Source organism: Dendrobates tinctorius, unplaced genomic scaffold (genome assembly GCF_039654945.1).
Source record: "Dendrobates tinctorius isolate UK_male_01 unplaced genomic scaffold, ASM3965494v1 ptg000159l, whole genome shotgun sequence".
In the NCBI taxonomy this organism is placed as follows: domain Eukaryota; kingdom Metazoa; phylum Chordata; class Amphibia; order Anura; family Dendrobatidae; genus Dendrobates; species Dendrobates tinctorius.
Genome location: NW_027361826.1, coordinates 1,212,723 through 1,230,312, shown reverse-complemented (window position 1 = coordinate 1,230,312; position 17,590 = coordinate 1,212,723).

Genomic DNA, 17,590 nt, shown 5'->3' with positions numbered 1-17,590 from the left:
CACAATTGCCTGTTGGAAAGAGTCCTCAATTTTTCCTTTTCAGCACGCACACGTGTGTGCTGGGAATCAGCTACATACTTCTTGATTGTGCGATGATCACGTTGAAGTGTCTTGGCAATGTTGATTGTAGTCAAGCCTTGACCTAAATACTCCACAATTTGTTGCTTCTCAGCAGCTGACACATCCTTTTTCTTTCCCATTTTGGCAAAAAGTTTGGGCTGCTTAATAATGTGGAACAGCCTTCTTAAGTAGTCTTGCCTTTATTTGGACACACCTGCCAAACTAATTTGCACAGGTATCTGCAATTGCTTTCAGTGATATAAAGAGCCCTGACACACATCACCATCAATGAGTTTAAATGACAAACAAAAAAATTCTAACCTTATCACTCCTAAACTCTTTTTGCATAATAATTTGGAACACAGTTTATATATTTTATAAAATAATACAGGTCAACGTCTAGTTTGAACCAAAGTGCTTTTATAGTCACAATTCCCAAACAGCGGAGTGTGACACCAGCGTCTACACCTCCCTGGTATGGAGTGTAGACTGGTAACTGAGTATCATGTAAGTTGCAGTGGGGCGCTAAGAAAGGGCATAACCCAATGTCTATAGCAAATCTACGGGGTCCAAACAATACTTGCCCTCATAGGTCACATCGGGACTCCGAGATAGAGTTCCGTCAAAAGGTTAATTGGCAGACCTGTAAATATATCGGTGTAAACCAGAATGACTGCAAAATATGTACCGAGGTATATGTTGCAGTACCAGAAATAGAGTACTATTCTCCCTGTCCCCTGTACAAACTTGAGGCACTAAATAATCATGAAAATATTGTAACATCCAATAAACATGCATTTTAGTGCAATAATAAACTTTATAACTCAAACTTTGGTTTCACTGTAAAAGAAAGACTTAACATTTCTTCATAACTTGAAAAACAATAACACAAATACTAGAGTCTCTCCAGAGGTAGAATATCTTCTTCTTGTAGGAAATCTTCCTGCTCATAGACGTAAGTAACAGACTTAAAGTAATGCGTAAAATGTGTAAGTGTTTTTGGTCCCCGGCGCAGGCTCGGGGCACACAGTCCATCAACGTGGCGGCACCGTTTTTTTTTTTTTTTTTTTTAAACATAAAGTAGTCCCGGTGTCATAAAATGTGTTAGAACCAACAAAAATTAACTAAAAGTTCTCTAACAAACTGAGGAAAAGTCACAGTAATGTCTCTGTGCTTAACAGGGGAAGAATGTAGTATTTTCTAGAAGAACAGCGGGAAAAACATGCAGTTCATTCTACCAGTTTTAGTCCAGATATCTAGCTGGTACCTGACCTTTGTTGATTCTTTGAGAGCATCGAACCAGAGTAAATTCTTCCATAGAGTCAGGATATATCTCTGCAGGGTCAGTTCTGAGGTTAGTTGTTCTTGCAAGGGGCAACTCTTCATTAGGAGTTGTCTGTCTTTGTCCACAGGTAGGCATCACAGAACCAAAACACCATTGGTGTCGATTTCTGGAAAAGATGAACTGTGGGATCTTTTGGACTCCGGAAAAGGTTCGCACTCAAATAACTTATCCACAGTTGTTGAATCAGGATGAAGGTATTCTGACTTACAGAGTTTTAGTCGATTCCTGTGAACAACCTTGGGTTGTTGAGCATCTCGCTGGATACAATAAATGTCATTCCCCGCGTATGGGATACCTTGGATGATGTAAGGCTGTCTCTCCCATTGAGTACCAAGCTTTCCTGTACGATGATTGTGTTAGGGCTGGCGGAACGCACCAAATTATAAAGTAATAGTAGGCGCGTTCGCCGCCCGGGGTGCACCGTGCAGAGTTGGTATTCTGCTGCTAAGTAATGGCGGATGCTCAATATGGCGGTATAACACACGCGGGTTAAACGTCACCCGATATGCACTGGACGAACTCTGTTACCTCACAGAACCGCACTAACGCTAATACACAAATGCCGAGCCTGTTCACACTCACAGTGCTCGGGGAGAAGACCGCTCAGTATATGGTCACAGGACTCTGGCCCCAGGACATAAGACCAGCGTCCCTCTAGACCTACCGAGCATGTGGTGTCACAGCTGCAAACACCGCTAACAGAAATCGATTGCCACGAAGCGACAGTACCTGCCGTGGTACGATGGTGCCCTGTGGCAGGCGACACCATCGGATGCTAGTGCTGGGAAGTGACGAGCACTTGTAGCCTATGGCTAGCCACTGGCTGACGCTGACTCTGCAACTAATTCCCTAACCACATACGTAATATCAAAGGGAGGGGAATTTTAATGAGTCATTCACCAGGTGCATGCATCCGTCATTATCCACACATATAGCAACTAGAGTCTATACTAGCGCATGGCCGAGCGGCCATGCAGACCTTTTATAGCTGTGTGCTTCCGGGACCTTCCTGATGCTCCAGATGGACCAATCGGAACAGGAGAAGGACCTGAGCATGTGACTCCCAATCCCCAATGGGAGATCGTCTCATGAGCATGCTCAGTGGGCCGAAGGAAGGACTTAGCCATAACTGAACCAGAGGTGGCAGTAGCAACTGAAAACACAATGCTGGTGTGGGCTGAACGCCGGGATTGTGAAGTCTGCTGAGCAGGCTCCACTGCGGCCAGAGAGGAATTGGAGACCGAAGGTGGCAAGGCTCAGGATTCCTGCTGTGCAGCACCCAGAACCCAATGCCTAACAGATTGTTTCTCAAACAGATCTTATCACCTATGCCTAAAGGTGTAGCTTTTGCTTGTTCATCAAAATCATGTTGTCTTTTGCGAGCTTCTTCCATAGGGGTATCCACAATTTCTTGAAAAATATTCAGAATTGAGAGTCCTCAGTGGTTGATACCTTTTAATGGCTAACTTAAAAGATGGTAACACATTGCAAGCTTTCGAGACTACTCAGGTCTCTTCATCAGGCATAGACTAATACAAAATCTGAAGAGTCACATATTTATGCACAATACAGCACAGAAAAAATGCAATAGATGAGACAAGTGACGTGAAGCAGAAATGATTATGGGAGAGGGAGAAACATAAATATTGGACCAGTTCATAGATAAGGAGTCCGGATGTTTTATTGTCCTCTGATTGGGGTCTCCTAATGTGTTGTGATGCCCCCACCGGGTCTTAGGAGCAAATTCCTTAATTGATGTAAAAAGACATAAAACCATGGGGTATTGCAGAGTCCAAAAGGCATGTCATTGAATTCAAAGAGGCCCATTGGGGAGGTGAACGCCGTTTTCTCACGATTTTCCTCTGACATAGGCACTTGCCAGTACCCACTTGTTAAATCTAAGGTGGAGAAATATGCAGCAGACCCCAGAGCTGTTAGTGACTCTTCGATGCGCGGTAATGGATATGCGTCTTTATGGATAATGCTGTTTATCTTGCGATAGTCCACGCAGAATCGGATACTGCAGTCTTTTTTCTTCACCAAAACTAAAGGTTCAGCCCAAGGGCTGTGACTTTCACAAATTACTCCAGCATCTTTAATTTCTTGCATCACTTTTTTGACAAGCTGATACATGGTCGGTGGAATGGATCGGTAGCGCTCTTTAATGGGAGGATGAGAACCCATGGGGATGGTATGCTTTATCTCCCGCGCTTTACGATAATCCATAGGATGTTTGCTAAAAGCTTGATGGAAGTTTCGAGCAAGCTTCAGTACTTCTTCGATTTGTTTAGATGGGGTGGTTACCTTTCCTACATGTATGTCAGACCACCATGGAGCTTCTGGAGCTACACTGTCCCCCTCTACTACTTGAGTTGCCTGATGGGCTTTGTTTTGAGTTGACCTCACCACATCCTGGTAGGAAATGTTGGATAATTGAGCTACAGGATAGTACCTTTTCAATTCCACTGCAGTGTCACCTAGGTTTAACAGACGAATTGGTACTTTTCCTGCAGATACCGTAACAAGACTCCTTGCAGTCATAAGAATAGGATGCTCTGCCATGGGTAGGGATTCTACTAGGGCATGATAGTCTTGTCCTTGGATCCCGGTTCGAGCATGACACCACAGCATAGTTTCAGTGTTGGGGTGCAAAATGACAGGACTTACATCACAGATGCGGGCACGTCAGACCTTGCCTCGAGGATTACTGAACTACTGCTGCACTGACAACACTTTAATAGTACTCTACAAAGCTCTTTGCTGTTCTTATGAAGCAGTGGGTACTGATTTGCAAAGAACCCCTAACATTTTGCCATAACAGTTGCGCAGGACGTTCATGCCTAGAATTACAGAGGTGTCTGGCTTTTCTGGGACATTTACAACCAGAACTCCCTGTTGTGGAAGTTGGGTTTATCCTACACAAATGGTGGGTTCCCAATACCCTGTTATAGGTACAGACTGTCCATTAGTGGTTATGACATCTAACCAATGATCTGGAGTAGAGATGAGCGACTTTGCCTTCTTTAGAGTCGAGTCAAGTTTCATGAAACCTGACTTTCTCAAAAGTTGAGTCGAACGAAATCGGCCGACTATCGTGAAAAGTCGAAGGTCCAACTGAAACACGAAACCCAATGCAAGTCAATGGGGAAGCAAAGTCGGCAGGGAGTGGAGGACAGTTAACACACCTACATGCCGGACTGCTTTTTTAAAGTGCGCGAAAACTCTCTCTCTCTCCCCTTGACGCTGCAGATGTCATCTCGTTGTCCACAGTGTACGTCCTTGCTCAGTGGCTGAAAAAAGTCACGTGCAAGCATTCTGGGAAATCCGACTGGCGCTCCTTTTGATGACCGCATGGCCGACTTCACGCTGTTTCGGGTTTCGGTCAGCGAAGCACACTACTGTCTGTCCTCCCGAGGGGTGGCCTCTGCCTCGGGGGTTGCTTTTCTAAACACCAACATTAATGTTCCAAATGTCCAGCTTGATGACAATATCTGGAGATTGGCCTACCCTGCTTGTCAAAACGGTCGGTGGATCTTTTCCCGGATGGGGTTTGATATACCTGGCTAGTGCGGTCAGCAGGGAATTCCATTTGGGTTCTGGGCGTAGATTCTGGTCGTGGGCTCTCTAGCTTATCTATCTTCTTGCAGACCTCGGCTAGTCCGCTAGCTAACTCCACCGTCTGTTTCTGTAATTCTACCATAGCATTAGTATTTGGAGCCTGCGTTTGGGCGGCTTGCGACAGCAGGACGTTACTTCTTGGAAAATTATGCAATGATTGAACTGCTGTATCACTAGCAAAGGTAGATAATTCAAGTTTTTTAGCCACTGGGCAAAATTCTCTCCCTAAAATCCGAATAGCAAGTTCTTTGAATTCTTGGAAGGAGCTGTCTGCATGCTGGAGCGCTAACAATTTTAGCTGACTGCATAGGGTTTCCGTGGCAACCAGTTCAATAAACTGCTCTTTCAGGACTTCATCTGTAACTCTGGCCTCCTAGGGCTCCATGTGTATTATAGCCCTCCAAGCTTCTTGCAAGGATAAAGCATAGTCTCTTAATGACTCATTAATGTCTTGTTTTTTTCCGAAAAAATGCATTTTTAATTCTGATGCGGAGCGGACCTCAAATATGCTTTCTAACAGGATTTGTTCTACAGTCCTTTTCTGAACTTTGGGCCAGGACTTGATTTCTCTCAAAGCTGCACCTTGGAGTTGACCACTCAGGATTTCCACTTTTTGGTCATTGGTCATGGGGAACAGGCAAAATAAAGCAGTCATTCTTTCTCTAAAGTCTCATAATGTGTTGGTTTCCCCATTATAATGTGGCATCCAGGGAGCTCCCAAATAATATGGCATGGTAAGAGGCATAAATGCAGTGTAGGCTTTATCAGAAGTGCTGTTCCAAAGATGCTCATTTTCACTTTTGACTGCCATTTTGATTGTCACTTTCAGAGTAGTGAGCTCTGTGAACACAGTCTTAGTTAACAGTTAGAATACATACAGGCACAGAAGGTTCATCCTGTTCGTGACACCATTTTTTAATTGTCGCACTGCCTTGTGGGATGCAGGGCCTAGTGCATCGGAGGGTGGTTCAGTCACGGTGACTGTGATGGCTTTAACAATCCCTAGGTTAGGTGGCAATTAATAAAAGGGGGAATTGTCGGATATATGAATCTGAGAGTTATGTTGATGCCGGCAAGGTATGAGGCCGCGGACGAAAGAAGCATACACCAGGGGTCTCGTGCAATCTTGAAAGATGAATTTTACTGAATACTTGTAACAATTCTTATGTTTTTCCATATAACAGTCATGGATAGCAGATACAATTTTCCTTACTCTTTGTGTCAGTCAAAGCCTTTTCCCAGTCCCGGCCTTGGGAGGATGGCAGTAACTTTTCATTTGACTAACTGTGCTGCATGAAGGGGGAGGATTAGCTGACCTTAATCGGATCAGAGTATCCGGAAAATCTCCCTCACACCACCAACTGCCACTTATTTTCAAATCTGATAAACAAGTTGCAATACCAAACTAAGGCAGAAGATGGCAGCATAGTACTATAAGTTGCAATACCAAAACAAGGCAGGAGAGGGCAGCATAATATTAAATAATTTACCTCCTCCCAAGGCAAGACGGGAAATCGGTGTTACAAATGCAATCATGTAAGGAATAGAGAACACACTTACCATATGACAAATAACATACATTAGTAATGCTTTTTTTGGTCACTACATGTGCAATGCGTGTTTTTAACACCTCTCACTCATCCGTATTTCTCTCTAGTGTGACGCCGGCCAAAGTTTGAAAATTGCAATTTTTTTTTGACATTTTTGTCAAGTTTCTGATATTTTTTAGGTCTAAGGGGTAAGGTTTCTCCTTGTGGAGAGTGACATACCAGCTCTGGCTTGTCAAGGTAAGGAGGCTTATTCGTCGTGCAATGCTCCTCTGGGAAATTTTATATGCAAATTGCCTCTTTAAAGAGGCAATTTGCATATGATATTTTTTTATAAATAAACACAAAACATATCAACCTAAATTTACCATTATCATAAATTATAATGTGCCACGAAAAAAACAGTCTCAAAATCAATGGAATTTGTTGAAGCGTTCCAGAGTTATCACCACATAAAGTGACATTGGTCAGAATTTAAAAAATTGGCCCCGTCACTAAGGGGTTAAGGCTCATGCACATGGCTGTATTTATACTGTGCTGGTTTGAGGAAAAAATTGCTGTATTTCCAACTTTGATCCGATATTCGGACTGCACTCAGTCATGCAACTCAATGAGTTGGTGGACATTTGAGTGCAGTCCGATTTCCGTGTACTGACACAATATAGAAGATTGAGACTTTTTTTTCTTCTCTTCATCCCAGAGAATCGGATCACACACACACACACTTTCTTTCAGCACTGACAGGACATTGTCAGACTATGTTGGAATACAAAAAATATAAAATAAATTTTTGGCACTCAACTTGAAATGATTGGTAGAATTTTATTCGCAGTCATGATATCCTTGTAAGTACTTGTCAATTCAAATCTGTATTACCCCGTAATTTCCTTTTTCTATCATCAATGAACTTGGTAATGAGGCCCGGGTCCAGAACTCTGATTACCAATGCGGTCAGTAGTAGATAGTAGTGTCTCCTGCCACAATGTAACTCGGCATCCACCGCTTGTTCATGGGCCCATGAACAAGCGGTGGATGCCGAGTTACATTGTGGCAAGTACTTACAAGGATATCATGATCAGGGACATACAGACTTATCTCTAGTGTATTTATGGTCCGGGTCCCATCACCCTGCATATAGAGACATATATGGTACATTTATACCAGTGACCCATGTCGCAGGACATACGAAATTTTGTATGATATACCACAGGCCTCATTCGGACCGTAGGCAATTGATTCACGGACCCTTTTGCTCCCTGTTATACCTTTATATATCTGCCACACAACTTTTCTCTACATCTCAAGAGCAGTCGGTATATTGAGAAAGGTCAGAATGAATTGACCGAAACGTCTATTATGACTGCGAATAAAATTCTACCAATCATTTCAAGTTGAGTGCCAAAAATTTATTTTATATATTCTCTGGTGTGGGAACCTTTTTTGTGCACCATTTCAGCTGTGCCACGGTATACATATCGATATGTTGGAATACAAGTCGCTAACAAGAGGAACAGTTGCTCCCATTAATTCATATATTTCCAGAAAACATTACAAAGAAAAGAACTATAAGAAATTGATGATATGAGGACGAAGAGTGCCACATTGGGAAAGCTGACATCTCCTCTGCCGGTGATGACCTCAGCAATGCTATTTATGGGTTTTATTTGCTTCCCTTACAGGTGGAGCCATTTTTCTCATTTGACTATTTTGCAATCTGCTTTGTATGTGGGGTGTGACATGATGCAACTTGATTTTGCCACCATAGCATATATTCAATTAGATTGCATGTAATTACTTTTTCTTGCCTCAAGAAGTATTCAGAGTTGTGAAATTAGGGATTCCATCCACCTTGGTAATTTTATTTATGGGTGGACTAAAATGATGGTGTGGAGTTATTCTTAACAAGATAAAAAGGCATTATAATTGTGGCAAATAAATATGATTGAGAACATTCATGTGGGCTTATATCAACTACGGGGGTACTGACATAAGTAGGTCTGGTCACTTACGATATGGTCATAATTGGTTAGATCATATCCAGATATATACAAAGTACATTGTCCTACAGAAACCGTTTTATTGTACTGTGAAATATTGAGTTAATTACAGCAAAGGCATTCTTGTATGTGTAATACCACGGCCGCCGGGGGGGTAGCTTCTGCGGCCGCTCCAGTTCTCATTGTGCTGGAGGCTGTTTCATCTCCAGTATGCTGTCCACTTTGGGGACCAAATTGACTGCAGACAGAGGCTGGAAACAACTTTAACAACTCAGCTTTATTCTCTTCAGGGCACAGTATATCATAGCTACAGGACTTTTTACTCGATAACAGCAGTACATCTTCATCTACAGCAGTATGTTACTTCTTCCTTCACTTCACATGTATGAACCACACAGACAAGCTGACACGTCACACGGAACTCGGTGAACACGGAACTACTTCCCTTCTTCCTGAGACCGACTTCAGCCCATGAAGGTACCTGTCTTATCCCTTACAGCTCACCCCTTTACGGCACTGTTGCTCCTGTACGTGTCCTAGATTTGCAGCTCACTAGACTCCCCACAAAGCTCCCATACTCCAGCTACCACGTCCACAGGGGGCTCACTCACTGACCTCTCTGGCTTGCACGATTCCAGATACAGGCTAGATTCCATAGACTGGCTTGTTTGTCTCTTCAGCTCTTTCCTTGCTATCTGACTTGACCACTGAGACTACTGCAGGACCTCCAGTGACCTCTCCTCACTGGCTACTGCTGTAGGCATTGGCTGTGCTTTACTTCTGTCCAGTATGGCTACCCCCGACTCCACTAACTTGTGGAAGGAAAACTCTCTTCCTTTTGCCTCTGGCTAGCCACTCCTCTCAATTAACCTTTCTGTAGGTTTCCTCAGTTATGCTCAGTGCCCCCATCTAGTGTCCCTTATGTGATAGTACAACTAACTCTAACTATCTACTGTCATGTGGCCGTAAACACACACACACAACATATATACTGCACACAGACATATAAGGAACACTGTTTGTCATGTCCTCACTAAATGAACCGGGATTCATGTAGCTTAACAGGTAGCTAAACCGCTATACCGGGGTCCAATAAGGGAGACTGTAGTTGAATCTGTGCTTTATTGAAAGTAGGGTATATTGATGTGGTGAAACTACAAACAGAAACATATAAATACAATCAGTACTGGGTTCATAGGAATACGTATATACATAACATACATATCTGCACTACTAGCTGACCAAGTGAGCTAACTAAGCTGGCTAATATGAGATAGGGATTATATACAGGGAGCATGTTACATACCAGCGATGGTGACACAAGGGGAGTAGAGGAATGAGATGTTCCCATGAAGCAGGCATGATTGAAAATGGAGGACTGGAGAGAAAAATGGGGCTGGACTAGACCATAATCCCTTGCACAGCGTACCAGGGTGCTTTGCAAACTATCCCAAAATGCATTGAGAATGTAGGGAAAAGAATTCAGGAAGTACAATGCATAATAACATGCAGTTACGACTTTGATTAGTAGATGGAGCCAAAACAATGAAAACATTAAATCTATGGCTGAAACTGAATACTATGGATATTCACAGCAAATCAATGTATATATTATCAAAATAGACAGTTGAAGGTTGTGAATTATGTCGGAGACAGAACACTGTTCATATATAATAATATTTACAGGGCTAGGCCCTCACCTCCTTACATATGAAACATCACATGTCCTATTCGAGATGTCACTAGGATTTGTACTAATGGAATTAAGGCATTTTCAGGTGTGTACAAAAAATGGATCTCAAGTGCAAGTGTAAAAACAACAGGAAACCTATAACATCACCATGCCAGGATAGCACCACCATTCTAACTATACTAGATGGTGGCCCGATTCTAACGCATCGGGTATTCTAGAATAAAAAATATTAATCATCAGCGGTCTTTCGCGCAAAGCATTACTGGGACCGGAAGATGCCGGGCGCGTGGTGAGAGGAGGGAAAGAGTCCAGGGGCCGTTGGAAGGTGAGTATATCACTATTTTTTAAATTTAATTCTATTTTTTACAGGTTTATGGTACCCAGGGCCTAGAGGAGAGTCTCCTCTACTCCGGACCATGGGTACCATCCGCAGATTGAGTGCTGCGTTGGTCATCTCTCGGCTGCGTCACCGCTGACCTCCATGCGGCAGGTGATAACCCGCGGTAACCGTTGGTAGCAGTGGCGTGTGTCGTTCGAATTCCGCGCCAATTCGCGGCCGGACTGTGCCTATCGCTGATTGGTCGCGGCCGGCAGGGCACGACCAATCAGTGATGCGGGATTTTTGTTACAGACAGAATTAGAGGATTATATAGTAGATAATATCTCCAGTTACTAAATAATACCACCATACTATGACTAAATAGCACCACCACATACTGACTAAATAATAACTCTACAATGTTGAAAAAGAAACGCTACATCAGTAACAAAATTATCATCATACTTTAAATGAGTTGTCCACCTTTTGGGATTTTTTTTTTTTTAACTTAACCACTTAAGGACCAGAGGTATTTCCGCTTTTGTGTTTCCATTTTTTGATCCCCTTCTTCCCACAGCCATAACTTTTTTATTTTTCCGTCAATATGGCTATGTGAGGGCTTGTTGTTTGTGGGATGAGTTGTACTTTTGAATGACACCATTGATTTTATGATATCATGTACTGGAAAACAGGAAAAAGTTCCAAATGCAGTGAAATTGCAAAAAAAGTGCAATTCCACAATTGTTTTTTGGATTTTTTTCACCATGTTCACTAAATGCTAAAACTGACCTGCCATTATTCTCCGGGTCAGTACAAGCTCATAGACACCAAACATGTATAGGTTCTTTTTTAGTTAAGAGGTGAAAAAAATCCAAAGTTTGTTAAAAAAATAAATACATTCTCCATTTTCCGATACCCGCAGTGTCTCCATTTTTTGGGATCTTGTGCTGGGTGAGGGCTTATTTTTTGAGCGCTGATCTGATGTTTTTATCAATACCATCTTGGTGTAGATACGATGTTTTGATCATCTGTTATTGCATTTTATTGCAATGTTGCAGCAACCAAAATAAGCGTATTTCTGGCGTTTTGATTTTTGCAGGGGGACTGCAAATGATGAAGTGGAAGGGTAAACTGCAAATGATGAAGTGGGGGATAAGGGGGACTGTTTTTCAAAGCAAAATTTGTGTGTATATATATATATATATATATATATATATATATATTTAGTAAGGTCAAACAACTTAACTTAAGTAAACCAAGGACCCTTACAACAACTTCTAGATAAAGATGTGCATAAAAACAACCTTTAATGAAGCCTAAATAGTAGACAAAACAACCACATAAACAACAAGCAACCGTGTCACCTATTACACCCTACTATGGGGTACTGATGTGAAAGTTGCCTAACAACGGAGGTTGGCACCCTAAACACAATCGAGATTGGTGCCCCCGTTCCATGATGGCTGAACCCTAAAACGCCTAAATAGCCCTGAATATGTGCCACATTTGGTCAACCAATTATTCAGAAAAGGAGTGTATAGGGGTTGCCAGATAGGAAGCTCAATAGGCAACAAAGAGAAAAAGTGCAAAAATAGTGCAAAAAAGACAAGACATAAAGTGACAAGTGCATTAGAGTATATCACTATCTGTCCCCTATAACTGTATGCCTTCCTGTCAGCGGAGGTTGTTTATGTGGTTGTTTTGTCTACTATTTAGGCTTCACTAAAGGTTGTTTTTATGCACATCTGAGGGGCTGACAGCCCCTCTGCCTGCTTCCTGAATGCTGTGATCATGTTTGATTGCAGTGTTGCGGGGGTTAAAGTCCCAGGAGCGGTCCTTGACCACTCCTGGCACTTAGTGCCGGGTGTCAGCTTAGAGAATCAGCTGACACCCGGCTGCAACCAGCCGCACTTTCCCCGTGAGCGCAGCTGATCACGTATGACGTACTATTCCATCCATGGGCATTAAGTCCCAGGGCACATGGACGGAATAGTACGTCCAATGTCAGGAAGGGGTGGATTGTGTTAACAACCTATATATGCAGTAGATTACTACAATTTCATTTCCAGTAATCTAATCTTTCAAGATAGCATTACAGTTACAGAGGACCTGTCACTTACTCTAAAAATTGAGTTAAATACCTTGTAAAAATTCCTGAGCTCCCCTGAATCTGGTGTTTTTTTCTGTTTTGCGCTGCGTTGCTCCATTGAAGAGATATTCTCATTTGTTGCTTACTGCTAGATAAGCTGCTGAGTTGTAACTTACAGCATCTGGGAAGGAGCAGTGAAGGCACAATGCTCAGAGAAGACTGTGAGGAAATGTCCAGTTGGACTGCAGGCAGAGATTTCACATAGTGTGCTCCAAAATAAAAGAAAAAAGGGAATATCTCTGCAACGGAGTGACAGCACAAAACGGAAAACAGCAGCAGGATGAGAGGAGCTCGGGGATTTGTTTTTACAAGATATTTATCTCCATTTTATTTGAGCAATACACAGATCATCTATTACTGTTATTCAACACTTTAACAAAGCTGGTCTTACATACAATGTTTGTGATAGTCATTTTTTTTGCATAACCACTACATTCATGGTGGGTCTATGTAGGTTGTCGTTTGAATAACAAAATGGCAAATCACAAATTGATATCCTGAGATCTGTAACCTGCTTTAACCCCTTCACCCCCAAGGGTGGTTTGCACGTTCATGACCGGGCCAATTTTTACAATTCTGACCACTGTACCTTTATGAGGTCATAACTCTGGAACGCTTCCATTGATCCCAGTGATTCTGACATTGTTTTCTCGTGACATATTGTACTTCATGTTAGTGGTAAAATTTCATTCAAATAACTTGCGTTTATTTGTGAAAAAAATGGAAATTTGGCAAAAATTTTGAAAATTTCGCAATTTTCCAACTTTGAATTTTTATGCCCTTAAATCACAGAAATACGGCACACAAAAAACTTGATAAGTAACATTTCCCACATGTTTACTTTACATCAGCACAATTTTGGAACCAAAATTTTTTTTTGTTAGGAAGTTATAAGGGTTAAAAGTTGACCAGCGATTTCTCATTTTTACAACACCATTTTATTTTTAGGACCACATCACATTTGAAGCCACTTTGAGGGGTCTATATGATAGAAAACACCCAAAAGTGACACCATTCTAAAAACTGAACCCCTTAAGGTGCTCAAAACCACATTCAAGAAGTTTATTAACCCATTAGGTGCGTCACAGGAATTTTTTTGAATATTTAAAAAGAAATGAACATCTAACTTTTTTTCACAAAAAAAATACTTCAGGTTCAATTTTTTTTATTTTACCAAGGGTAACAGGAGAAATTGGACTGCAAAAGTTATTGTGCAATTTGTCCTGAGTACGCTGATACCTGATTTGTGGGGGGGAATGACTGTTTCGGTGCATGGCAGAGCTCAGAATGGAAGGAGCGCCGTTTGACTTTTTCAATGCAAAACTGGCTGGAATTCAGATCGGACGCCATGTCACGTTTGGAGAGTCCCTGATGTACCTAAACAGTGGAAACCCCCTACAAGTGACCCCATTTTGGAAACTAGACCCCCCAAGGAACTTATCTAGATATGTGGTGAGAACTTTGAACCCACAAGGGCTTTACAGAAGTTTATAACGTACAGCGGTACAATTAAAAAATCATATTTTTTCCACAAAAATGATCTTTTCACCCCAATTTTTATTTTCCCAAGGGTAACAGGACCCTAAAAGTTATTGTGCAATTTGTTCTGAGTACGCTGATACCCCACATGTGGGGGTAAACCACTATTTGGGCGCATGGCAGAGCTCGGAAGGGAAGCAATGCCATTTGACGTTTTTGGCTGGAATTGAGATCGGACACCATGTCGCGTTTGGAAAACCCCTGATGTACCAAAACAGTGGAAACCCCCCACAAATGACACCATTTTGGAAACTAGACCCCCTAAGGAACTTATCTAGATGTGTGGTGAGAACTTTGAACCCCCATGGGCTTCACAGAAGTTTATAACATACAGCCATACAATTAAAAAATCATATTTTTTCCACAAAAATGATCTTTTCACCCTCAATTCTTATTTTTCCAAGGGTAACAGGACACTAAAAGTTATTGTGCAATTTGTCCTGAGTACGCTGATACCCCACATGTGGGGTAAACCACTATTTGGGCGCATGGCAGAGCTCGGAAGGGAAGCAGCGCCATTTGACGTTTTTGGCTGGAATTGAGATCGGACACCATGTCGCATTTGGAAAACCCCTGATGTACCAAAACAGTGGAAATCCCCCACAAATGACACCATTTTGGAAACTAGACCCCCTAAGCAACTTATCTAGATGTGTGGTGAGCACTTTGACCCCCCCAGTGCTTCACAGAAGTTTATAATGCCCGGGCGTGAAAATAAATAATTCGTATTTTTTCCACAAACATGATCTTTTAGTCACCATTTTTTTATTTTCCCAAGGGTACCAGGAGAAATTGGACCCCAAAAGTTGTTGTCCAATTTGTCCTGAGTATGCTGATACCCCATATGTGGGTGAAAACTACTGTATGGGCACACGTCGGGGCTCGGAAGGGAAGTAGTGACGTTTTGGTATGCAGACTTTGATGGAATGGTCTGCGGGTGTCATGTTGCCTTTGGAGAGCCCCTAATGTACCTAAACAGTGGAAACCCCCCACAAATGACCCCATTTTGAAAACTAGACCCACTAAGGAACTTATCTAGATGTGAGGTGAGCACTTTGAACCCCCAAGGTCTTCACAGAAGTTTATAATGCCAGGGCATGAAAATAAAAAAATCGTATTTTTTCCAGAAACATGATCAATTAGTCCGCAATTTTTTCATTTTCCCAAGGGTAACAGGAGAAATTGGACCCCAAAAGTTGTTGTCCAATTTGGCCTGAGTACGCTGACACCCCATATGTGGGAGAAAACTACTGTATGGACACACGTCGGGGCTCGGAAGGGAAGCAGTGACGTTTTGGAATGCAGACTTTGATGGAATGGTCTGCGGGTGTCATGTGCGTTTGGAGAGCCCCTGATGTACCTAAACTATTGAAACTCCCCACAAGTGACCCCATTTTGGACACTAGACCCCCCACGGAACTTATCTAGATGTGTGGTGAGCACTTTGAACCCCCAAGTGCTTCACAGAAGTTTATAACACTCGGACGTGAAAATAAAAAAATAATTTTTTTCCACAAAAATGATATTTTTGCCCCCAATTTTTTATTTTCCTAAGGGTAACAGGAGAAATTGGACCCCAAAAATTGTTTTGCAATTTGTCCTGAGTAGGCTGATACCCTACATGTGGGGGTAAAACACTGTTTGGGCGCATGGCAGAGCTTGGAAGGGAAGGAGCACCATTTGACTTTTTCAACTCAGAATTGGCTGGAATTGAGATCAGACGCCATGTTGCATTTGGAGAGCCCCTGATGTGCCCAAACAGTGGAAACCCCCAATTATAACTCCAACCCTAACCCCAACACACCCCTAACCCTAATCTGAGCCCTAACCCTAGCCCTAGCCCTAACCCTAGCCCTAACCCTAGCCCTAACCCTAACCCTAGCCCTAACCCTAGCCCTAGCCCTAACCCTAACCCTAACCCTAACCCTAGCCCTAACCCTAGCCCTAACCCTAAGGCTGTGTGCACACGCTGCGGATTTTGCTGCGGTTCCGCAGCGGTTTTGGCTGCTGCGGACCCCAGTACCATGATTCCCTATGGGAATCAAAAACCGCAGTGCAGACGGTGCGGAATTTTCCGCGCGGATTATCTGCGGTTTTCAATCCGCAGAAAGAATTGACATGTCAATTCTTTCTGCGGATTCTCCTGCGGTTTGCCATCTCCTCTATTGAGGAGATGAAAAACCGCAGGACAAAACCGCAGAGCAATCTGCAGGTAAAACCGCAGGTCTTTTGACCTGCGGTTTCACCTGCGGATTTTACAAAATCCGCGCGGATGAATCCGCACCTAATCCGCAGCGTGTGCACACAGCCTTACCCTAACGGGAAAATGGAGATAAATACTTTTTTTTAGTTTTATTATTTTTCCCTAACTAAGGGGGTGATAACGGGGGGTTGATTTACTATTTATGGCGGTTTTTATTTTTGGCGGCTGTCACACGCTAAAAGACGCTTTTTATTGTAAAAATAGTTTTTGCATCACCACATTTTGAGAGCTATAATTTTTCCGTATTTTGACCCACTGAGTCATGTGAGGTCTTATTTTTTGCGGGATGAGTTGACGTTTTTATTGGTACCATTTTCGGGCATGTGACATTTTTTGATCGCTTTTTATTCCTATTTTTGGGACGCAGAATGAACAAAAACCAGCGTTTCATGAATTTCTTTTGGGGGGGTGCGTTTACACCGTTCCGCGTGCGGTAAAATTGATAAGGCGGTTTTATTCTTTGGGTCAGTACGGTTACAGCGATACCTCATTTAGGTCATTTTTTTATGTTTTTGTCGGTTTTATGCAATGAAAACTATTTTATATAAAAAATAATTATTTTTGCATCGCTTTATTCTGCGAGCTATAACTTTTTTATTTTTTCGCTGATGATGCTGTGTGGTGGCTCGTTTTTTGCGGGACAAGATGACGTTTTCAGCGGTACCATGGATATTTATATGCGTCTTTTTGATCGCGCGTTATTACACTTTTTGTTTGGCGGTATGATAATAAATCATTATTTTTTGCTTCGTTTTTTATTTTTATTTTTTAAGGGGTTCGCTAAAAGGGTTAACTAATGGGACAGTTTTATAGGGCGGGTCATTATGGACGCGGCAATACCTAATATGTGTACTTTTATTGGGTTGTTTTTTTATTATTTTCAAAAAATGAATTTATTGGGGAATATTTTTTTTTTTTTTTACTAATTTATTTGGCGATTTTTTTAAATTTATTTTTACATTTTTTTTTAATTTTTTTTTTACTTTATTACATAGTCCCAGGTGGGACATCACTGTCCTGTGACAGATCGCTGATCTGTCACATCACAGATCACTGTGAC